Raw genomic sequence first — 25,732 nt, 5'->3', positions numbered from 1 at the left:
TTTGTTCTGTTTATTCCCATTTTCTCATTAAAAATTGAAGCAAGCTGCACACTAGAATTAAGTGCGTTGCTCTCAAAGGCCAAATCCTGCTCTCTTTTCTGGCAATGATGAAATTCCCATTAGTTTCATTGGCATTGCACTAAGCCCTAAAGCTAAAAGTAGCTCCACGAGTGACAGAACCATTGCATTTAAAATAAAATGCTCATCCTGTTGCAGAGCTGAGTTTCTTTCTTTGCTGTCATTTGTGAAAAATAATGATGATCTCTGCAGATGCCATCTGCGTAGGTCTGTGCCTTCCCTCCAAACCCTCCTGTGACTTGGATGCTTGGCTACCACCACAGAAATGCCAATAAGCTGACAGTGGCACATTCAAGCCACAGGCAGTTGGGGTTACGTGGGGAAGGAGGTGTGCTCAAGGTCAGCTCAGAGTCTGGGTGTGCAGGGAGAAAATATATCAAGGACTGCTCTTATCAGCGCTCCTAGGACATGGAAGATCCATCTTTCAAATTGCAAGACAGGAAGATTTACAGGGTATTTTATGATTATTTCACGTTATTTTTCTTATGTCATCAGTTTCACCCACCCAGCTAAATCTTGAAGAAAGAAACATGTCATTTTCTTTCCAGTTGGACGGCTTGATCAGTTTGGGAAAAAAAAAAAAAAGTCATCACTCTGTAATGACTCTTACAAGTCTGTCATGTACCTTGTAATTAAGTGTCTCTCAGAAGGACCCAGATGATGAAACACAGAGACTACCTTGGAATGTCAGCTTGCATTTTAAAAGAATTTTTTTTGGGAAAAAAAACTTTAAAATTACAAATAAAGTTTAAGCTTAAAGGTAGAAACCGAAAAGCTAAATAAAACAAATAGCAATAGACTATCTAAAAATTACCTCATGCTTTTTAAAATTGATTTTGGAGCCACAGGTGTTATGCAAATGTAATATTAATGGCATCTGCTTGTCAACAGCACTGGCTCTTTGTTAAACACTCATATATTCATGTGTTTCCCCCCTGGTAAATATGCAGACAGTGTAACGTGCTAAAAATAGCAATCCAAAGGTTGGTGTTACATGCTGCATTTAGCTGTGGCAGGACAGCTGACCGCACAGAAATTCCCGGACAACAAAGCCTGCTCCTTTTGAAGCTGACACCTTAGCACAGCTATTTTCATCTCCTTCCTGCGAAGCTTTTTGATGGCTGTAGCTCTTGGACCAGATGAGGGAGGGAGCAGTCAGACTCCTGTCCAGCACACACCATGTTACTGGGGTACTCCTCCGCAGAGCCGTGGTGCAAATCTATGCCCAGGGACAACAGATCTCCCTCTCTTCCCTCACCCAGGGTGTTGGTTGGGCTCCAGACTAATCTGCAGACTAAGGTTAGGTAGTCAGAACCTGCAGCCAGCACCTCACTCCTGTATGCAGGCTGGTTTATGCCACGACTGTGCAAAGAACTACTTGAAACCTACTGGTAAGGTCTCGCCCTGGAGAAGGCTTTCAAACATCTAATTATCTCATTTAAACTTCCTTCAAAAATACTTATTTGTAAATTATGAAGAGGTTTAATAACAGCTTTCAGCTTCTGTTTCATACACCTGGAATTCAGAAAAAACCACAAAAATCATGTTTAATTGCTCAGCAGCGTTGTCTGACACAGGGTCGGGTTTACACCAGTGTGAAGCATTTCTGAGAAACTGAGTTTTTACAGTACAGCATAAAGCTTACATGAAGCCAAGGTCTAATTTGTGAAAATACAGAAAACCGATCCCATGTTGTATTCCTCCTTTTCTGAAAAATTTCACAGAGCAGCAATTCGGTAAAGAGTGCAGCGGTGCATTCAGCTAAGAGACAACCTTTCAGAACTGTGTGAAAACTGCAGCTTGGCAGTACTTCACCTGTCTCTCTCCAAGGTCAGAATTTGACATAATAGTCATGTTTTGTTAACTAACAGCTCTTCTTCTGACGTGGAAATAGCACGAGATGAGTTTGCATATTGCTTTAAGGCAGGAGCACAAGTGATAGCCACATATGTGACTTCTAAAGCTTTTTGTTACTTTCCACCTCTCCTGCATTTTGAGATGTTCAGCACACTTTGGATTCCTTCTCAAATGATCTGCTTTACAGGCAGAAATCTGAACTTCTCATATTCAAAAGCCTCACTCCAGTCAACATGCATTCGGGGCACTTGAGGAATGGAAAATGAGCAAATAACGTACTGCCAGCTACCATTTATTCAGACTGACCGAACAATTTAAGAACAGGGGTGACTTTCAAGGCCATCCAGCACAGTATTAATGTTGAGATTTTAAGACATTTTCTTTGACAAGAAAATGAAGATAAAAGTAGCAAGACATCAAAATGCATGAATTGTGAATTACCATTTAATATTCCAGTGAAGCGACATATGAATAAAGACAAGGGCGCCTTGCTGCTAAAAATAACCCCTTGTTTTTAATTTTGATCTGCAGCTGTAATGAGAGTGTTCAGCATTTTTCAAGTCTACCAATTTTTAAATCTAGCAGGTTATGTCAACTTGACAGAAGAAAAACTCACTCTGACTTTGAGACAAAGTGTATTTTTAATCTAACTTACCTCTGATTTTGGGAAAAAAGTCTATCCCCCAAATCAAAGGCAAACCAAAGGCAAGCTATCACCTTGGTATTATGCAAAGCATGAAATCTCATTGCAGTGAGGAGAGCCCCTAGGAGATAAAAAAGTATTTAGTGTCAGGACCACTTCAGTGTAGGATCATCATCCTGCTGTATTGTACCAGTGGGCTTTCACATGTAAATCTGCAACGATTAAATTAATATTTGTGAGCTTAACTCTGATCCTTTCTCCTTTGCCTAATGACGGACTAATTCCACTGAAGCCAAAGGAACTGCTCTGTGTGACTGAACCCAGACTTAGGCTCCATACATGGCTTGGATGATTTTTATGGTTTGGGGGGCACTTTTGAGCCTGCACTCCCAAAGCCCCCTCCTTCTTCCACAGAAGCCCCTGACAACATTGATAAGGGGGCTTAAAGGAAATTTACATATGGGAAGCATGCATTTATACTCGGACCTCATGGGAGAAAGAGCCTCCTCACCAGGAGCAAAGGATACAGCAAATGTCATATTCTAACAGGACATTGCCACTTCATAAGTTTTTAGCACAAGTTGGCATAGTGTCCAAATACATTTGTCACTGATAAATAGCCTGTTTCAGAAGTTTAAAAAAAAAAGGGAAAGATGCTGGGGAATGAAAAGAGAGTAATATAACTCAGAACAAGGGAAAAGTGAAAAGAAGGGAACTGCGATATTTTGTTTGAATGACAAGTAAACTTTCTGTGTCTTCACTGCAGGAGAAAAAAAGGGTTTGTTACTGAGAGGCATTTCAAAGGATGTGTCACAGCACAAAACCCTGGTAGAAACAAGGCACAAGTCTCTGGTATAGCTAGCTAAGGCAAGCTTCATATCTTTATCTCACATGTTACAGTGAGATAAAAACCACAGTACCTTGTTTCTGCAAAGGCTGTGCGTTGACATAGCTATCTTGATGTCAAAGAACATCTCAGTTTTCCATAAGAATAGCTATAAGACCAACCACTTTCAAGCATTCAAGCAGAATATCCAGCTATGCAATTTTTATAGGTTCAGGACTGACCAAGCAGATACCTCAGAACATAAACTTGTCCTGCAGGGTAGGGGTGAAGTGGGGATTTTGTGGCAAGTTCGTATTTGTGCAGTTCTTGCCCTATCTTCTCCAGCCTGCAGCAACTGTTCGCAGCCCTAAAAGAGATGCAAGAGATTCACTGTCTTGCCAGTTAACTCTGATTCGTTCTTTTTGTTCTTTTTTCTTTACACCCTGCCACTTTCCCAGCACCCATGCTGTAGCTCTGTAAATAAACAACATGACAAAAAGGCTTTTATATCCAGGCCTAGAGAAATTGAATTAATAGATGTACTTCTATATAATTATACAAAATATTGAGTAGATTTAATTCCAGAGCACAGCGATATTAGAAAAAGAAGTTCTCTCCTTAGCCATATGACCAGTTCAAGAATGGAGACTCCACAAGTTCCCTGGACAACCTGTGCCAATGCTGGGTCACCCTCACAGTAATACGGAGATAGCTCTTTCTGGAGAAACACATATTGGTCCGGTGGTCAAAGGACCAATTCTGCTTCCAAAAGGCTATTCAGACCTGCTGGAACCACGATGACAGCTGCGATGGAGTTTTTTATGATGAGTGGGACTTATTTCTAATGTCCACTGGGAACTTATGGATCTACAGGGGTCAAATTGGTCAGCAGACACCTAAGCAGGGAAACAAATGAAGCTTTTACCCTGTTTTCTATGTCCACAAAGACTCCTAGCTGTCCTAGGGAGTTTCAAATCCCCACAGCCTTAGACAGCTGGCCCCACTCCACTCTAGCTACTTCAGCTACAAAGGCTGCAAAGGCACTTCAGACTCCTGTAACTACTAATGTGCAGACACATAAACAGTTTCTCACCCATGATCTGAATCCCATCCCATCTCTGTTCCCTCCTAAGTAATTGATTACTACTGATTACTCTGCACCTGGGTGACATATTTCTAGCACTGACATGAAAATAAAAAGCTACTGTTGAGAGTTTTTAAAGGAAACACATTTATCTTACTTTCAGCTCTTACCTCTGCTTATGATCAAATGAGGAACTTCAGGAAACTGAATGGCATTGGTGTGTTTTCTACATAAAAGTTCAGAGTGGACAGGGCTGCAGCTTAGGTAGTTATTAGCTTAGGTGATCCCTTGACACATGTTACTAATTACTGAAGGTGGAGTTGGCTGAAGTCCCCATATGCTACAAAGACCTCCTATGAATCCCATTCTGAGTTCTGTAGAGGATCCCCTGGGACAGGCAATTCAACGTTAAATGCTCCTGCATCGTTTGCTACTGGATCTAGAGTTACTCCTCCCAAAGCAGGGACTACTTTGGTAAAGCCACTGTGGACCACTGTAATATACCTTGTAATGATACATTTCATGACATTGACCCTACTGTTTGCTGAGACATAGCATGACACAGCTTAGTGAAGAACCAAACCATGGTGTTCATGACCTGCCCTGCAGGTTGTGAGGGATTTACATGAGGAACTTTGCAGCTATTGGAATGGTGGCAGTTACTGAGCAGAAATGGAGGTACTACTTGCATGGGTTTTTGGAGAAATGGAGGTATGGAGCTCCTTTCATTACAGAAGAGCAGCTTTCATTACCGAAGAGCTAAGAAGGGGAGCCTGGAAATAACATTTGATAGGTGGTTTGGGGTAACACAAGCTATGATTCCCTAGAAATTTCTGCTGCTGCTCAGCAGATGATGCTGGGCCAGGGGCCAGCAGGCAGCTTGTCCATCTGACACCTGACATTGTCACACAAACAGTGTTATACAAGGTCCAGCATGTCCCCTGTACTCATACTACAAGCAGACCCTTGCTCGTACCTGGACCACCCCTCTTCTCAAGCCCAATGGACATGTGGGTGCAAAGGCCACGCTGGAGCTCAGCATGGGCCAGAGCCGGCACCAAAGGGCAGAGGAGATGTGCTCAGTGGGCTGATACTTCATCCCTCATCTCACCCTCAGAAACTTCATCCACTTAAACATTTCAGCAAAGTTCTGCCTTACTGTAATAAGCAGATGTCTTCAGTGTTTACCTCATGCCACTGCCAAAAGTCTTTAATACCATCTTTCCGCTTTAAGTGAGTTAAGGAGCTTATTTAGCCCTAATCAAACAACTGCACATTTCCCATACACAGAAAAGCTAAAATCCAGTGATTTCAGGCCATCTATAGAAACATCAACAAAATCTGAATTTCTTGTTATTGAAATGATTGATTTCATCTGAATGTCATTTCCCTGCATGTTAATTTTGACCTGGCTGGGAAAGTGAGCAGTTATTGAGGCTATTAAGCAAACATTCCCTGAATCAAAACAATAGGCTAATTACTTCTAGGAGCATATGGCTTTTATTATGCATGAATTAGTTACTAATTCACCCATCCTGAATTTTAATATTCAGCTAGCAAGCTCAGATTGGTTTTACAGAATCTTGTGTTTTCCCAGATTGAGACCTTTGCTACTTTACTGAAGAGATCTAAACAGTAAATAAATATTTCATGAGACCTTGGGAAAAACATCCTATTTTACACATTTTAAAGAAAAGAGTTTCTTGAACAGCAGAATAAAATTGGGAACTGAACCACATTCTCCTCAAGCCCAGCCTGGGGCCTAGGGAAAAAACGATGTTGCTTTAACACATAGCATAATTCGCCGGTGTTAGAAGTGGAAAGGCTGCAAGACCCTCAAGTCAGCTAACTCCAATTGCTTCCCCCTGGAAGGGCACACAATCGCTGGTGACTCAGAGGGTGCATGCGAAACAAATGAGCCATTTCTGTAACCAGGAGCAAGCGGGCAGGAGGTTAAGGGAAATCCTGTCTCCCTACATCCATGTGAGGAAAACAGAGCTACAGGGCTGCAAAAATCAAAGGGAGAAGCTGGGTCTGGTGAAGCAGAGTGGATGGCTAGGAGTGACAATCCCTGTTTGCTTTTATATGAAGATACTGTGTTCATTGTTACAGCAAAGCAGCCATAAATTTTCTTGCCATTGTCACACAAAAGCATGACAACAGTGGTAAGAGACAAGTGATTAATAAACGCTGACTTCTGGTAGGGAGTCACACTCCCCAAAACTTCCTGCTGTAGCTTCCTCACTGGAAAACAGGTTATTCCAGAAATAGTTCGGTAGCAACAGGAGAAAACGCAGGTACCTCTGGAAACTCACCAGGAATAAAAGGCAGAAGATGACAACACCCAGGGCCCAAGGAGGGCTGGGTGGCACAAGTCGCAGCGTGGGGCTGGCAACAGCACTTGTGTAGGGCATCCTGTCCTTCTCCATCATGGGGACATGGGGCATGGTCTTGCCCCAAAGCAGCCTTGCGGATGTGACCTGCTCCACCTGCGATGCTGACTACCAGTACATGGACCACCAATTCCACAGGCCATGGTCTCTCCAGAGCTCTGTTTGCTGCAGTCACCGGGCATTGGGGAACTGCCTTGGGCACTTGTTACAAAGGCAGAAGAATGAGATCTAATGAACCAAAATACAAAATTTAGGATACAGCCAGCTAACAACTTGGGAAACCTGACAATGATATTTTGTCCCTTTATTATGGGGCCTTGAGATCATTTATTATTTTATTTTTAATGTGTGTTCTTTGTACTATTCATTCCTCTCTCAGAGCTGATTTAAATCTTAGCAAATTTCCCTTTATTAATCGAAATCTTCTCAAGCCACTTTGCAAAGTTTCTGGTTACAGATCTTAGGGACTGCGAACATGGTGTTCCTGTGTCATCTCCTCAGAACAGGATGTTTGATAAGTCACAACTGCAACTTTTTGTCTATTTTTTCCTGAAGCCTAATGGGATGTTGCAGAAGTCCCGGAAAGATTGCAGGCAGTGGGAGAGGCAAAGCATTTTGTCAGCAGAGCAGGCAGAGGCGGCTCAAGCACTCCCACTGCGCCTCAATCCATGATGGCTTCCCATAGGGCACAACATTCCCAATGTCATTTCTGGGTCTGGCCACCGCCAGCGCTTCTGATGTGCACCAGCTGCAGTCTAGGCAGAAGACAAGTGCTATATACCTGAACTGTGTGCTTAAAGTCACACAGGTGCTTATGGAATTACTCTGTCGAGACCTCTCCCTCGAGGGTACGGTGCCATGTGATGAGTCCTTCAGTGAAAGAGCCATTTCAGGGAAGCCCTGCCCAAACCCCACCTGTGGCATCCTCTCATCCTCTCCGCCCCCTCTGTCAGAGGTTGCCCCCCTGGGTTTCACCAACCCAGCATTTGTGTGACCACGCTGTAAGTCAGATCTCTGAAACCATCCAGTTCTTCACAAGATGCTTTTAGCCATCACCTCACAGATGTGGGCTGTCCAAATTATGGGCATCCCTTAACACAGCCACCCAAAACCCAGGGGTTTTGCAGATGCTGACACCGCAGCTCCTGCTTTCCCATCAATGGCAAGGAGCAGCGCTTCTGGAGAGAGATCCAGCCCTGTGCCCTTGGACGAGTCAACCTCTGGAGGCGCCTGCTCCTCTCACCAACATTCCCAGCATGACTGGTGCACACTGACATCAGACCAAGGCTGGGTGAGGCAACATCCACACAGACGTTTCTGGAGAGGGAACAGGGGGTGGAGCTGCACTCAGTAACAAGCTGTGAGCCACTGGCCTGGTGTTGGTGTACCTCCTCCTTCAGGAGATATCATGGGGATAGTGATGATCAGCTGTGGTGGCACGCAGAAGCTGGGTGCCTCACTGCACTCCACTGATGGTGCTGCCTCTGGGTCCCACTCCTTCAGGTGAAGGTACCCAAAAATAGGAGTGTCTTTTCAGCAGAGGATGCCCCAATACTCACAAATTGTTCCACTTCAGAACAAGAGACAATATTTTGAAATTTCCCAAGAAAATAAGAAGTGAAAAATATATTTGGGATCAGCGAAAAACTATATTTTAAATATACCCCTGCAAATTTTTATATTGCAGGAAAAGTGCTACATACTTAATAGGGAATATGTGTATGCTATTAAAATGAACATTTCAATCTAGTAGTCTAAATGGCAGTCTAGTATCCTAGTGTATTAATAAAGTCACAATTAAGTGCTTTGGCTTCTCCCTAATTGAAAATACTATAGAAATTTATTTGTACCCATAAAACATTGCTTCAATTAAACAGATTTTTTCATTGCAAGCTGGTTCTTCAAGAATTTTCAGGCAGCTCTAGCTATGACAAGAAGGTCGTATGGATTACAGATGCTGCTGCTGGTCTGAATTTTTTCTCCTATATAAATATATTTCCTGTACCATGCTGCATTTGCAGATAAATCTTTTTTCCCAATATAAAATAAGGGAGAAAAAAATTCAAATTAAGGGAGATGATTTTAATGTTAGAACTGTTAGAAAATAGATTGATGTGTTGTCAGAGTGAAAAAGAGACCCAGAGAGTGAAAGCTAGGGCTGAAAATGTCAGACTTAAAATAAATCTAGCCAGGCAAGTTGAATTTCAGATTGTTCCATAATGCTACAGTGACACTCTGAGCAATAATTACATTCTCTATTGTTTGCATTCAGTGAAGAATCTTTTAATATCCTGCAATTTATCATCCTAAAACTGAATAGCAATATAATTCTCTCCATTCTAAATAGAGCTGTAATTGTTAAAGAAATGGTAAAATGCGTCAGTAATTCACTTTGAACTGCTGGCATTGTTATTCTTGGGACGTGGTTTGGTAAACTGTTGATGAAATATTGAGATTATTCATTAAGAGGCAAAATCTGAAGGATTGCTAAACGGTGAGCAGGTGTCAGAGACCCTCAGGACTCCTGATGATGAGGCTGGAGGTCTTTTTGCCCCATTTCCTTCCGACACAGGGTGTTTCAGGGTCAAGGCCTGCTCTTGGCCACACGGGCAGATGACTTTTAGTGTGGTTATCCCAAGGGCGTTCTGGTGTAGGCAGCAGCAGAACTGGGCCCTTGCAGCAGCACACTGACTGGTTGCACGTTGCTCACTGCTCATGGTTTGTGCTGTTTGGAGCTTGCTATCCACACTGCGCAGGTGAGACCGGTGACTCTCCATTGTGCTGAGGCAGCTGGTGGGATGAAGTTGACCTCACACAACTTCAGACACCTAAAGTTTTAAGTTTTAAATTTTAGGGTTTCCCCAAAGCTTACAACTTTCTTAGGTCTTAGGAATTGCTTCTACAGTGCTTCTTCAAAGCAACAGATACTCAAGTTAAACAGCTGCTGACAATTCCTAACAATTCAGTTGTTTTGGACTAAGAGAGAAGGTCATCATCTCTAAGGCAAGCCGTCCTTCCATTGCTAGAATTCATTCTCTCTTAATGAATACAGATGAGGCATGTCATTTTAAGCCTCCTCAGAGAACCAAGTCTCCTTTGTCCCTCCTTTCTTCTGAGCTTCATCAGTTTCTGCTGCAGAGACCTCCTGGCAGCTTTTGTCATTGATCACCAGTGTCCAGTGCATCAGGAGGCACCTTCTAAGCTGCTCCTCTGGGATGCAGGCACTCTAGACATGAAAACCTTTAAGCTGAAAACTAAATGCATCACCTGCAGGATGGGCTAGTAAATGACCACATGATGACAATTATCCCAGCATAAGTATAAAAAAAAAAAAAAAGTGAGCTGCTGCCTCCCAGATGTAAAAGATGCAGGCAATCCACAGATGCACAAGGCAGGGGCTCCTCCCAAGCTCCTGCAGAATTACTTCCTCCTCGGAAAGTGGCTGCATGCAGGCAGGTGCCCACCACCCCATTTCACACCCTGGGCTGCTGAGCTGGAGGCTCTTCAAGCACAGGTGAAAGCTGCAGGACCCCTGCGCTCAGGAGGACCCCCACTGTGAAAGCTGCTGTCTGCACAGAGAGTGCATGGAGAAAGGGGAGCCTCAGTGCTGTCATCGCACAGCATGGGTGCACTGGTCCTCCTGGCCATGAAACGATCTGCAGGCAAACTTCCAATGAGCGTCTCAAGAGACATGGCCTTCAGAAAGGCCCTGTGTGTGGAGAGGTAGTGGAAGAGAGAAGTCATGGAGCAAGGAGTGGTAAGTAACCAAAACAGGCAGCTGCCAAAATCTGATGTCTGCAAAAACATTGACTATGGAGACATGGTTAAGATAAGCTATAATGTTGTTTAGCACAGGGTTCTTGGAGACAAGAACCTTTGCTTACCTCACTTGGGAAGGAGAACACAGAAGAACAGAACTTCTCACAACAAAGCAGCGAAGAATTACTTTGCCTTATTACCCTGTCACCTTCCTCAGCCCTCATGAGTCATCACTCATCCCAGCACAAGTCCCACAGGCCTACTGGTGGAAACCACCTTCTGCTCTTGGGGCAAGTCCAAGGCAGTGGTCCTCAATAGACCAAGTTCTCCTCTGAGCCAGGTAGGAAGAGCAGGGAATGAGCAAACAGCTCCAAGCACCCCTGGCTCTCCTCCTAGGCCCTGGTCTGGCATGGGGAAGGAAATGAGCAATAAGCAGGGAGAGAAACCAAGGGCAGCAGCTATCCAGGGTGGCTGCACTGCCAGGGTGCAGAAAAACCAAGGAAAGGCAGCTAACAGTAAAGAAACTGTATGAGGATGAAGTTTCTTTTTTTCTCTAAACTCCCAGATATCCAGATGTTTTGGGCACTGTGCTTCCAAACTCAAGCTCTCATTTCTAGCCATGTTACTTATTTCTTATTTTTTAATTACAATTTTGTTTTCAGGAGGGAATCTGGTATTGTAGAAAAAAAGAAAAAAAAGAAAAAAAAATAAATGCTCCTAGAATTCTGGGTTCTTTCTCTTTAATTCCACAGAATTAAATACCAGAGACATTTAATTAATGAGACCAGGAACTCTAATCTGTATTATTTTTCTTTCTCATTATTGTGTCTTAAAATATACAGTGCACCCATACTTATTACAAAACTTCAGCTGCTCCTAACTAGCCATGCAGTTTAAGGACACAAGCAGCGCAGATGGATAAGAAGCAATTACCCCCTATACATCTGCAGTACCGCAAGTTTCTGAATCTCAGCAGTATCAGAAAGCTAAGTATTCTACGAGTTTCAAAAGCTCATTTACTACTGTCTCAGAAAGAGAAGCAGCATAGTTAAATATGCACAGTAATTTGCTGCTCTTACAATCAATCAACTACAGCCAGCACTGGCTGTTATACTGACAGGATAAAAACATGATCCTGCCCGCAGCACCAGCTCCAGGATTGCCTCCTGCCATCTCATCAGCGTGGAGACAAGCATGAATATTGCCAGCCGGTGTCCCCATGGAGTTTGCAAAGATCCAGCTAAAAGTGTCTGAGGCAAGTCAGAGGCAAGTGGAGAAGCATTTAACGCTTTCTTAATATACTTCAGAGATGCTCAGATGAAGTGGAGGTTGAAAGCCTGCAAAAAAGGGCAGCTGTTAAGATGAGAAGAGATTGACTTCAGAGGGACCAAGGGAACTGTCTTTGTTGTGACTTTTGGAAGAAGCTGGGGAAAGGAGGCAGGTTTGCTGCTGTTCTTGTCCATCCCAGAGGGCTGAGTCAGTGCCGTTCAGCATTGTCCAGCCACCATCACTGTGAATCCCTGGTCTCCAGGGTCACAGAGACCACATTTCCCAGTTCCCCTTCATTCCAAGGGGACACCTGAAATAAGGGACCACCCTCATCATGGCTTTCTGCACGTGGAGGTACTAAGTTCTGTTAGCAGGAACAGTCACTTGGTATCTAACATGTCACAAATGTCATCAACCCTTGAGCCCAAACTGTAGAGTCAGACCACCTAAGAAAGATGACAGGCTGAAACCATGAAGATACTTTTAACCAGGACAGTCTGCCAGCTGTGATATACCACTTAGTACTGTTTCATAGTTGTCTTCTCTTAACCTGCTTTCCCAACAGACACTGTGAAGTCCTCTGCAAAATGTGGCCCGTTTTCTTTGACTTCATGTATATTGATGAACTAAACAACGTCAGAGCCCCTTTTCTACCCCTAAGGTCAACAGACACAGTTGGTTGGCATCCTTATTATTAAAAAAATGTGCTGTGACCACATGCCAGTAGCTTACTGGGAGAAGTCCCTGGCTCATGCTATTTTTCAGACCATGCCCAGGAATCCTTTGGAAGAGTTCTGGTTGGTCTGGGATTGAATCACGCCATGTTTTTCAGTATAAACCCATAAATGATCAAGTTTAAGGGCCTATGCCTACTTAATTTAACAGCTTAAAGGTAGCCTTCTGTAATTCAGATAGTCAAATACCTTGTGTGCACCTGTGAAATCTTCGTGCTCAGTGGGAGTTTTGCTACAAAAGTACCAAGAACTACTCTGGTAAGGGATCATTTAGTGGTTTAGAAAGTTGCAAAAAATCCAAAATATAGAATGTAAAACCCTCCTCTACACTTCAAGTTTCCATTGTAAGCCTCATCAAACCTGTAGCAGTTACCCTATCCTTTACTCTGAATCGTGAATTACTATGAAATAATGGTCTTGAAGTCATCTTTCTGTGTTGTGAGAAGCCACTGAACACAGGAACACATGACTTTTCACAAACAGTCAAAACTAGCTAATGAGTTGTCCCTATACAGTCTAGGGACAATAGTCTCATATGGCAGCATTCCCCAAAGGTGAGGAAAACAAAAAAGGAAGAGTAAAGTTTACATACTATTGTGCATTGTCAAGGAAATTTTAAAATATGGAAAATTTAAGGGAGGCATATTGTTAGTTTTTCTTTGTTTAGTCTTTCACTGGTTTTACTGTAGTTATTGATTAATGCATAGTATTCTCTGCAGAGGTACCAAAGCATCATGGTGATGGCTGTGACATAGAGGCCGAGATAAGGAAAATTAATTTGAGAATGTAGCAGACTGAAAGGTCTGTTAATCTGTAGGAAAATTATATCCTTGCTAAAATATAACCATGACATCCTTGCTACAGGGATAACATGATCCATCCTTCCATGAACCTGTAGAGTACCTAAAAACCTTCAGGCAGACATACTTCCTTGTCCAGCTCCAGCTTTTAGAATATTTGTGCATAATAACTGAACAGTTACAGGTGAACTCTCAACAAAATACCTAATCAGTGTCACAACTGCATTTGTATTATCTCAGAACAATCTCCCTGAAAGTGGACGTCCTCGTTTACAACTATAGGAGACACTTCTCTAAACTGCAGCAACGTGAATGCATCATCTCATTCATCTCTGCATTTCTGATGAATTAAGTCTAGACTACCAGTCAGGGGGTGGGGGAGAATCTGCCTCATGCAATCATCCGTATTTAAAAAGTGAGTGAAGACATCGGGACTAAACAGCAGGAAAAGGCTCTTACTCAGACTATGCAATAAAAGGCAATCACATTTGTGATTTGAGTTTCTTGTCTCTAACTTCATGAGTCAGCTTTGCCTAAGTATTACCAGGCAGACCAGTGGAAATATTTTGAGCAACTCACTTCTTCACTTTATGCTAAATTGGACCCCTCCAAAAGATGTATGCTTAATTTGATTGGACACCAAATGAGGTTCCAGGTTTTGCCCATGCAGGTGATATTACAGCCAGCTGACTGCTACATTAGTACCAGCTAATGATGGATACGGTTTTCTTGGGAGCATTTGGATTTGCCACATGATCGTTGCTTCAGATTCAGCCAGGCTCAGTTTAGAGATTCTGCTTGTCCTTAGGAAAGTTACACTTATTGTGCTGAGCAAGAGGCCTGAATATTCAAAAAACATTTCACCGGGGTGCAAGTGAGGGGCTATTTGGCAGGTATGAAAGTGGCAGCTTGGGAGCCAAAGTCTGTAAAAGTTTTGAATCTAAATGTTGTCTCAACCCTCTGATTTCCAGGAGTGCTTTCACACAGCCACAAATGGAAAACATTTTGCAAAGGAGTACAGGGATAGTGAAAAAAAATCCTACCACAGTGTTCACGCTACTTTTATTAAGTAGAAGTGTTACCCTGCAAGGACTGGATTCTGCTCTTATTCTTACTTAGCACCATGAAATGATATGACATCTGTGATGCTCTTCTTGACTTCCATGATGATCTCCACAACTTACATCCTGACCCAAGCTCCTCTGATTTAATAGGAATGTTTCCATTAACTTCAACGGAGCCATTACAGAGAGCAATGTAATAAGCATTACATGAAGTGAGACTTCAAAGTCTGTATTTAATTCAGTGTCTTAATAATTTTGCTTTGCTCTGGAAACTGAGGACAAAGATCTCGGTCTATTAAATAAAATAATTCTTTTACATTTCTATGCCAAATCAAAATCAAACACTTCAGTTGAATCAATGAAAAGCAGACTGATGGGAGTGGTTAAAACAAGTAACTTATAGACATTCATCTTCTACAACTCATAGGAATGGAAAAGCATACAGTGTTAAGCGCGCAGCGAATGCTCTGGCAGATAGTCTGGAAGGAATAGTGAAGCAGGGCAGGAGACAGTAAAACATGCTACAAAACAAAATACCACATATACGTTTGGTGTTGCTCTTTACTTACACTGGAGCAGATCTTAAAACAGCTTCTTGACATCAATTTTATCTGAAAGTTTTTAGCACTTCCCACAACAGGTCTTTTGGGTTTTTTAATGCAGTTAAGTAACTATATTGCACAAATCCCTAGGAGAGCTGGAAAAAAGCAATGTCTGGACTGAATCATTAGAACTGTTTTCTTGTCTGTGCCTTGTGATGTCTTTCTGCTGGCCTGAAACGCCAGGTATATCAGCAGCTCAATCACAGCAGCTTTAAACAACATCTGCAAGCTGCTACAGGCGCCTTGGCTGCCCAGCAAGAAGTTGTGACTAAAGGAATTTGCTCCTGAGGAACTACAAGAGCCTATTGCACATGAGCTTAACTAAGGGTGCTAAAACCTGCTATGATGTAAAACAAAACACTTCCAGGCTCAGAGTAAATTGCACTGTCTATAAACAGCTGATAAACAGGCAGATTGCACAAAGTGCATGATCCCTACAGCAGATTGCTGTTAAAAATGGCACACCAAGTGCTGGCAGTTGTGTAAAGCACTGCACAGTGGGAATTAAGCAGGGAGAACGAGGTTGGCCTGGTTTGTGCCTTCTCCCAAGTTCTTTGAACTGCAGGAGCTGTCCCTGAGGGCCACCACAGCTAGAATATCACATTGTGTCCCAAGATGGGAAAGTCACTTTTCTATGTTCCTTGGGAAAGAGACGTTTGATTCAAGTGACTAGAGGTACGTGCATTCCCAGATCACTCGGGACACAAATAATGTTCTTACATGCATTTTGGAGACATCCCATTTATGGGACAATCTGACAGAACTCTTTAATATGCTGTAAAACCCTTCACAGAAACCACCACTACCAGCTGTCAAAGGAGTGTTTGCTATCAGTCGCACCTCGGCCCCCACAGCTCCTGCAAGGATCTTAGCATAACCGAAAGGGTGGCCAGGAGAAGGCCTGGCAGCCTATGAATACTGCTGTTTTCATGCAAGGATGGAGGACAAGCATTTCCACCATTTCTCCACTTGCACAGCTGTGCAGGGATTGGTATACCTGGCCTCACATCTTGGAGCAAACTTCTTGCTCTTACATATGCCTTGAACAGAAACTATTTACACAAATCCAAAGGGAAAAAATTGGCCTTCTGTTTCCATGTATCTGTGAATAACAGAGGAGATCTATACACAGTATGGTTTGCCTGCTTCATATGTCATCCTACCACATGGCTGACTCAAAGACCTGGTCAGAAATAGAAGTGGAAAAAAAAAACCAGACAGGTATAAGACATCTCTAAATAAGTCACTCTGAGGCAGGGAACAGCAACCCGACCATTGGTTAGAAAGATACTATTTTCAGCTGCCAGCTATAATTAAACAACATGTTTTTCTAAGGCAGAAGATCACAAGCTTCCTCTACAGAAAAAGGGTTTTGTTTTTAATTAAGTTGCCAAGGAGCTGCTCTCACAGCCCAAGCCTGTGAGATAGTGAGCTTGTGGGGTCAGTCTGAGGCAGTTAGGTACTCCTGCATGTCATGAAAAAGCTATATGCTTTAACGAAAACTGAAATGGGCAGCTTTTTAGACTTGTAACCTCTTTTCTCTTCTTGCTATGTATCTTTGGACAAATAAGCAGCATAGTTATTTGAGTGGAGATGCTCTGAGTTACCCTGGTGTGCCATCTGTCACTCTCTCCCAAGGGCATTTTCCCAGCGGTGAGGAGCTCACCAGAAACATAGGTGAGGGGCAGGACCCCAAGGTGGCCAGAGGGTCTGGGAGGAAAGAGAGACATAATTGCAGTCAGGGAGGAGCACAAATGGAGGTCCATCCATGGGAAGGGCCTCTCCACATTGCCTGTCCTGCTGGGACCAGCTCTCTCTCCTCTGCAGCATCTCCCACCACCTCCATCTCCTTGCCCCTCCCCAAGAATCAGGCGCCCATGGACAACCTTGGACAAGCTGTAACATAAAGCAGGGCCATACCCCACACTGCTGCACTTGGGCAGGATACCGCAGGTGAACAGGGAGGGCAAAGGAAGGGAAAGAGATAAACATCGCTGCACAAATCCAGCATCATGTGTGTCTGCTGCCGTAATAGTATTTTCTCTCTCTCTCTCTCCCCACTCCTACCCTTCATTATTTACTCTGATTTGATTGTTCAGATCTCTAATTGCACTATTCTCTAAAGCATTTGTCTAATAGTCAGTGAACTAAACAAAGCCATGCCATGCAGCATAGTACTGCTGCCTTGAGCAGAGCTCCACAGTGAGCTCAAAAAGATGGGCTCTCTTATGCCCCAGCAAGTCTCTCTTTTCCAGTAATGTTTAAAGTATATAATTACGTGCCAGATAACAAGTTACCTTATTTGACATTTGCGAAATGCCACTGTTATGCTTCCTCGCGTGCCCCGCAAGAAAGGCAGCATTTCTGTGAAAGCGGTATGCTGAAATGCAACTCGGTGTTGCTCCAGCCAAGGGGTGCTGCTGAGATCATCTCCAAACACTGCTCAAAGCCCTTATGCATGGCATGGAGGGCTGAGGGAAGAGTAGAATCATGTTTTGGAATTGTTGTGTAGGCTCTAATTGGTATGAGTCAGAGAGGAGAGGCTTACGTACCTAGAGACTAGGTTTGCACAAGGTATGGAGAACATAACTAAATGAAACTGGGACATTTCTGTTTGGAATTACTAAAAAATCTAGTTTTTTCTTAGGAGCAGACAGCATACTGCAGTTCCAGTAAGGGCAAATAGGTCTCCCCTAATTATTTTCAAGAACTCCCTTGTTTTTCCAAGGAAGAAAACAACATACCCTAAAAAATATGCTGCCTTCCAAACTCCAAATAAACCTTTACCCTTTACTCATAATCTAGTCAGTCCCTCTGTTTCGCTTATTATCCTTTTCCCCACTAACTCCTGCCACGTCCCATCCAGTCCCTAGCGTCTTATAGCTACTACAGCTCAGATAGCAATGGCAACTAAGGTTGTCAAAAGCGATGACAGCAGTCAATGCTTCCAACGATCTGTGTATGTCACAGCGGGAAAGGAGGACTTCTTGTATTCTCCTTACCTTAGGTACCCTGAGCCCTCCATTGGGTCTGCCTGTGGGCACCTCGTCACTGGGAAAATTCAACACTTGGACCTTGCAGGCAAGACATAATTATGAGGCTTTGTGCGATTTTGCTTGTATTAGAAACCTGAAACTCCAGAGAGAACACTTCTATCTCTTCAATTGCCTTTTTTATATCTTATCCCCATTATACATAGCTTTCTTTCTATGGCAGCAATGTTAATCACCAGGAAAAAAATTCTGCAGAAAGAAAAAATATATTTATTTTCCTGTAAACCTTTTACAGACAACTCTCTCCCCCTTGGCACTCAATTGGGAAGTGGGACAGCTTGAGTTATCTAATAACCTAGTCTGTGCACTCCCTTGAGGTTGTGTATTTCTAATACGTTCTATCTCTAAATAAAACACCAAACAAACTCAGCATATAAAGTGCATCCAGTCACCACCTGATTTTTAATGTTCCATTTCTGAAAACGCTTTTCTGCCCCACAGATTTTCAAATATACATTGGTGTTGCATGTCTGGAAAAAGAGATGCCTCAGTGACAGCTAAAACCACTTAAGCAGACATTTGCCTCCAAAGACAGAAAGCTTGTGCAAAGCTTGCAAAGCATTGCTCTGCGCCTACCAAAAGCCAGGGAATTAAGCAGGTTTTCCCAACCTAGAGCCTATTTAGAAAGCATATTTATATCGTTAAAAATGAGGACTGCCTGGCTGTGATGCCCCCGTCACCCAGCAACTTGCCTCCAGGCAGACTATGAGTGGACAGGACCGAGGTGTGTATGTATGCATTTGATATTCTTGCAGAAGCTGTCAGGCAGATGTTTATGGACTTCCTGAGCCAGAGGCTACATTCAGACAACTATGTTTAATAGTTCCAGATGGAGCTGTCCTCCACAAATATGCATAATCCCTTTCTAAACCCATTTCTACTTGCTGTGCCCATGATGTCCTGCAGCAATGAGTTCCACAACTCTGACTGCTGCAGGAGGACACCTCTGTGCAAGCCACCTGACAAAGTCACTGGAATGACCGCTACCTTTTGTAGCATACCTCTCACCCCCCTTCACTTACATCTTTCTATTCTCTACTTCTGCTGTATCTTGTGATATTAAGGGAACATCTGATTCCATTGAGTGACACTGAGTGCAGCCAGTGTTTGAGATGCGGGGACACCACTGGCTCCTACAGCACCTAAATTATCATCTCTGGTTTGTTCTTAAGTTTTTTCTTAGTAATTCCTAATGTTCCTTTCGCCTTTGAAATTGAATATTAGCTCTTTCCTGAGTGCTAGTAGCTAAATCAGGGTCCATGGCTGTGCATGCTTTAGCTGGGGCTGTTTCCTCCCCTGGGCATTATTTGCAGTCACTGACACGTAATTTCACCTGCCATTTTCTTACCAGGTCAGCCAGCATCAGGAAGTCCTCATTGCAAGAAGAGCACTAGACATCAAATGAAAAATTATAGTTGAAAACAAACTGAATTTGTCGGCTGAAGTGGTGAAAATGAAAGAAATGATAGGGTGATTGCACATTGCTTTACAGTACCTCATCTCTGAAGAAGCTGCTGTTCAGCTGCCTGCTTGATAGCACAATTTTCAAACTCCTTTTTCTTACCAGAGGTGAAATTTTCCACCCTGCAAAGGATCTATGTTCATATACTTCTAAGGAGTGAATAAGGCTTAAGTAGTGCTTAAATTTTATACTGAGCTCAAGAGCGGGAGCATTCAGTAAGTCAATATTTGCTCAAGAAGCTAGAGACTTCTGGAAGAAACGCTTCTTGTACCCAGGATGGAGGACACCAGCCCCATGGAGGCTCTGGCTGACACCGCATACGGTGCCCAGTTGCTCTAAGCGATGTCCGTACCTGCGACCTGGCAAATGGCTCGTGATGTCCTGCCAAGGGGATCACGCAGGAGCCCTAGGAGCTGAGCATAACCCTGTGCTTTCAAAGAAGTGAAATAAATACAAAAGCAGTCGTATTTTTGAGCCACCCCAGAAAAAAATAATAGCCAGATGAATTTTGTTTTGCATGTTAGTTAAATTGCTTAAAAAATTGACACCGAAAGATGTAACACTATACATAGCAGGACCAAAAGAAAGAAAGAAAATGTTTCTGTTAGCAAGTATAAATCCCAGGAACTACAGACTCTGGCAGCTGTAATGTAATTTTTAAGACGGCTGTAGAAGGTAGAGGCTCTACATGTGGAAGTAAGGTTCTATTTAATTATTAAGGTCTCTGTGGAGTAATAAGAAAATGGAGAGATCAACCAGATATTTAACAGTGCATAGGCACTGGGACATAAAACATACTCAATAAAATAAATCTAACCCTTCCCGTGCATGTGCATACTTATATGTATGCTCACATGCATTAGCAAGCCCATAAACAGTGTATGTTCACAATCTATAAACAAAGCATTTAACTTTATAGCTTGTGCTGGCAATGTACTTTCCTATCATTACTGTTCAGCTCTCAGGCACTTCTGGCCAAGGAAATTAATAGTGAACGGATCATAGCCCATACCCAGGCACGTAAATAAGCTTTATACTTTCCACACATAAGGAAACATTTGTTACAGAAAAATGTACTTAGTGTGAGCCACAGAAATTTAAATTTAACTACATTTGTATCTCGATGACCACTGGTAAATGTTTTTCTTCTATATAGTATAGAAAAGTATTAGAGATATTAAACATATCTCAGAATAATGTTTGGTAATTGATCTATGTTACAGCTTTAGAAGGCAATTTTGTGCACATAGTTAAACATAAAAAGACTAAAACTATAATTTACTTAATATATAGGATTACATTTGCAGAAGCGTTTACCTGTACTGTATGAGTTTGTGTTTAATTTTTTGAGGTTGACAATGAAGGAATAAGTTTCATTTTGGTCAGAGGCGGAGTGCTGTAACCACTTCTTTCTGCTTTTCCACAGCACTATTCCTCTGAACTTAAGCATTCTAAAATGTTTAATCTCATTATGACTAAACTGTAATGCTAAATAACATTATACAAATACTTACATGGAAAAGTTCAAAATGAGAATATGTAAAAAGACTGCTGTTGTTCAGAATTTAATTCAGTTTCTTTCCAGCAAAATAAAACAAAATTTTTCACTTTTCCTTAACTTTTCCTTTTTGTTTAGGTATTAGTCATTTCAGAATTTTTAATCAAAAACCTCTAGTTTCAGCACATTCTGGCTATTTTTAATACATCTTTTAATGTACATCTCATTTGACTAGATCTGAATAACCTGCTGAACTAACTAAAAGACCAGAGGTCTAAGGAAATTGTTTCACTCAATTTAATTAGACAGACAGGCTTCCTCTGGAAATCTTCAGAGACATCCTCCTCTCCACTATGTACTTTTTGGAGTGACTTCACTCAACTTCTATGTTTTAGGTGCAATTTCAATGACTAGATTATACAGGTCACTCAAAGTACATAATAATAGAGTCCCAGTTTTAATGACTGGAAAGTTATTGGGCAGTAGTTATTCCAGATGCTTGTAGAGAAATGCATTTTAAAAAACAGAAAAATAATATTTACCGATATTTCTTTTCATTTATACCCTGTTGCATCAGCTTAACAGCAATAAGCCCTTGGTAATTACCTATATCCCCTCCACGCTACTATAAGAAGAGGATCACTGCAGTCTCTGAACAAATGGGTTTCAGCCATAACCTAAGACTACAGGTATTACACCCAGGATGTGGCTTAATATCCTCTGGTATGTCAGTCAGTTTTCCTATTTTAAGAGTGTGGGTTGTGTATATGCAAAGGTATTTTGGTGTTCATTGGAACTTCCAAAAGCATCTAAGTGCTTGAAATTGTGAAGAATTTGTTCCTGGTACCCAACAGCTCCAAGCCAACCTTCATGACCATTTGCCTCATCAGGCACTTAAAACTGGCCCCACAACTTTAGTAAGGGCAACTTTGGCCCAGAACTTGCTTCTCAGCCATTCAATCTAACAAGATCATTTTCCCAGTATTGAAAAAAATAGCTGATCTACCTTCCAAAGTACTGCTAGAGGTGAGAATCCATTCTTGTGATGAGCTGCCAGCCCAAACACTGGAAGTGATGATGTAGCAGTAATATAACTTCAAATGCTAGCCAGAAATAGCCCAAACCCTCTGGTGTTGGGCTAACCCTGAAATTTTTAACTACTGCTAAAATAGACTCTTCCCCCCTAAAGTGTACTGGGAGATATTATTTACCAAGGATGTTTTGGGGTTTTTTTCACTGCGTAGGAGTTTTGCCCCAGTGAGAGCACTGACAGCTCTCTCAGCAGTGAGGCATGAGCAAAGCATGAGGCTCTGACTTATATTTGCAGGTGGATTTAGCCAGGATGGTTGAAAGAGTCATTGCCCCGCTGCTCCCAAGGGGCTGCTACCCACAGCACCAGAGCAGCACCATGGCATGTGTGTCCCCTCTCATGCAGCACACCACAGAGCGTCACCCTGTGTATCGACACGATAGTGGAGGCAGTTTGCCTAGTACATCATGTGAATTGTGGCCTTTGGCGATGAACAAGCATCCTGTTCAGCTTTTCCTTCTCTGGGGATACCAATCACTGCAAGAGGAGTGGTGAAACAGCAGGAACTGCTGCATTTACCCCCATAGCTCTGCCTGTTAACATGGGCAGTAAATGCAGCTGGAGCACAGGCATGCAGGGATGCAATGGCTACCAGACTTCAGAGATACAACTATGAGAAAGTTTTTAAAAGCAGAATTCATCAGAACAAGCAAAAAGTCCAGAATGGCAATGAGTCTTGTAAGTGGCATGGACCAGTTCCCTCTGCTACTGCCCGCTGTGATGACAAGCTGGTGAGAAATAGCTGCCATCTGCAGCACTGAATGGAGTATGAAGAACTTCGTGGCTGTGGCTGCATTAATAAATTAAATGACGCCAGACACCAATGTCTGGCACCAAAACCAACTGCAATTGCGTTGCAATGTTGCCACTGTTCAACTGGACCAGGAGACATGCTAACAATTTAATTGCATAGATGCATGGGTTGCAGTGCCTGGGTCTGTGCCATAGCATTTTTTTATTTACTAGTAGGAACATGGCCTGCACGCAATCCTATACTGATATTCCTCAACAGGCACTGGTTCACAGGAATATTGCAGCTCCAAAACCCATTTTCCTCTTGGTTTGGGAACTGTCTCTGGTGTTAGCAATAGCTATACCTTCCTGGATGTTCATGAATTTCTGCAGAAATTCAGACTCAAGGTGCTGGCACCCTGTTGCTTGGCCTCTGGAAAAAGAAACTCAACAAACTACAACCCCCTCAACACAGCAGGGCCTGTCATTATTTTGCTAATCAAAGCAAGCAACGTCAAAGGACCTGCTGAAAAAACGCTCTTATATATATATATGTGTCAAGCTTGCACCAATTAAAGAATTGCTCATTGCCTAATTCATTAAACAGTAGGAAGCAGAAATGAAGCTTTAAATGTAGCCGAGATGCTACTGCTAATTATTAACCACAGTCTCTCATTAAGCAGCTGCCTGTCATTCTAATGAACAGGATGAACAAAAGAGGAAAAAATACAATCTACTCATCAAATTGCGATCTAATGATATCCAATCAAACAAGTATGTGGTCATTTTCTCAAAAGATCAACTGGCAGCTTTATCTTGCTATTGGTAATTAACTAGGGCTTCACTGCTTGAAAATAACATGGATTATTTCCATGTCACATTCCATACTGTCACAAAAAAAGATGGAAGAGTACTCAGCACTTGAACAAGAAGCACTGCCGCAGGATGTAACTGCTACCTTTGTACTTCCTAACATGATGAAGGACAATTATCTTCACAGGACAAAATCTCCCAATGTGACTCAGGTTTGACTCCTTTCACAGCCAAAGGAGTTGCTCTGTGTAGATGTTACATGATGTACCACTCTGCGTGCTGGGTTCAAGAGCAAATCTGAGCAACTCTTCTCTTCTGTACTCATCAAATACAAAAGGCAGATCAATATCCAATTGCTCTGTTTAGGTAGTGAGCTAGTGGTTTTAAAATCACCCATCATGGCTGTGTTGAGGCCAGTGGTTTCTCCCTGTGGATGATGAAATTGTTAAGGTAAACGGTGCCTTTCCGAACCTTGGGATAATAGCTGAAGGCAATGTTTGCAGTTGTCACCCTTCCCAAGAAAATGTAGATTATAATGGCAGGGTTTTTTCTGTAAGACTTGAATCAAGCTGAATCCAACGGATCAGGTTTTTTCTGTGGCTTTTTCAGTTTTTCTACCTAGCTTTGCGAATCCGCAGTGAGTATGGGGAATGGAGTATTTGTGATCTCTGTGATATCCTGGCATTGCCTCGGCTTAAGTCAAAGGGTAACCTAGAAAAGAATATTCAGCTTACATCAAAAAATACACTAATGACCACTGGCTTCCTCTCAAATCCATTGCATTGTCTCCTGCCATTAAGGAACTCAATTACAGAGGATCCCTGTGTGACAAACCATGCAGGAGTGAAAATGGTGGGATTTAACTGATGTAATTGTAGACGTTATAAAGTCAGTAGTCTTTGTGTCAAACGCTCAGCCATAGTCACTTCACAGTTAAGAATTACAATTGTGCAATTACAGAGCACAATTCATTTGACCCATGTATGCAGCTACCTTAGCCTGAGAGAGACTGCCTCCTGGAAAAGCCTGGTTGTGTTCACTGACTACAAAGTGTCTCAGTTAATTAGCTTTGACTTAGCCACCTTTTAGACAGATATGAATGCCACCTTACATCTATCATTCATGACATATAGATACCTTCAAAGGTCCCTTCCAACCCATACTATTCTATGATAATATTATGTATTGATGTCATTTGCAGTACATAAGAAATCACAGGTTTGGGTTTCAAGTCTGCACAATTCTTTTCTAGACTCCTTCTTCGTTCAGGACCTCAGCACTTGACAGGAAAAAAATTCACTCGATTCTCCTTTACTTTTCAGCATCACTGAAATACACCAATATTTGAATCTGCGTTTCATAATATTTGGGGGTTTTAACAGGCAGCTTTAAAAAAAACCTATCCTGCACCGCTTTGTTTTGCAGTTCTGAGCACACCATAATTCAACACTTGCTGGAGTTAATTAAGGGTTATCATTTCTCTTTCCTCCAGAGATTCATTTTAAGACAGACCCAAAAAATGGCTAAAAGTGCACTTGAAAACCGTCTTTTCTGAAACAGATTGTTAATTAACCTTCTCTTTTTCTGTGCTTGCTAAAACCTGCATTGGCCTTTTTGTTAATCTGCCATCTCTTAACCTGTCACTTAAGTCTGTGCCCTTGGCCTTCATATCCAAACTTTCATCCTTCTTTGGCTTGCAGGTGGGCCAATGGGATGGTCCTTTAGTCCTTTATATCCCACTCCCAGACTTGGCTACAAGGAAGGTTTTGAAAGCTTTTGTGAACTGTCAGCATTTTGCCTGGTTACTGTCGCTCTCCTTTATTATTAGTGAACTTCCAAGGGTTTTTTATTAGTGCAACATCTTAATTTGTATTAGATTTTTGACTGTCTAATTAGCATTAGCAATTTAGTACAAAGGTGTTATCCAAAAGGTAACATTCATCTTGCCAGGACAGTTAAAGGACTGAAAATAAAA

At 42.3% G+C, this 25,732-nt stretch overlaps 1 protein-coding gene across 1 annotated transcript in view; it reads right to left on the bottom strand.

Annotated features, from left to right (window-relative positions):
- KCNF1 (potassium voltage-gated channel modifier subfamily F member 1) overlaps positions 1–25,732 on the bottom strand; it is a 96,813-nt gene extending 71,081 nt beyond the window's left edge. Inside the window, exon 1 of the mRNA XM_080390648.1 lies at positions 1–25,732. This exon is cut by the window's left edge and continues 41,967 nt beyond it. The gene's annotated coding sequence lies outside the window, so the exon portion shown is untranslated.

Source organism: Falco punctatus (assembly GCF_963210335.1).
Source record: "Falco punctatus genome assembly, chromosome: 5".
In the NCBI taxonomy this organism is placed as follows: Eukaryota; Metazoa; Chordata; class Aves; order Falconiformes; family Falconidae; genus Falco; species Falco punctatus.
This window is presented reverse-complemented; position numbering and strand designations above follow the sequence as displayed.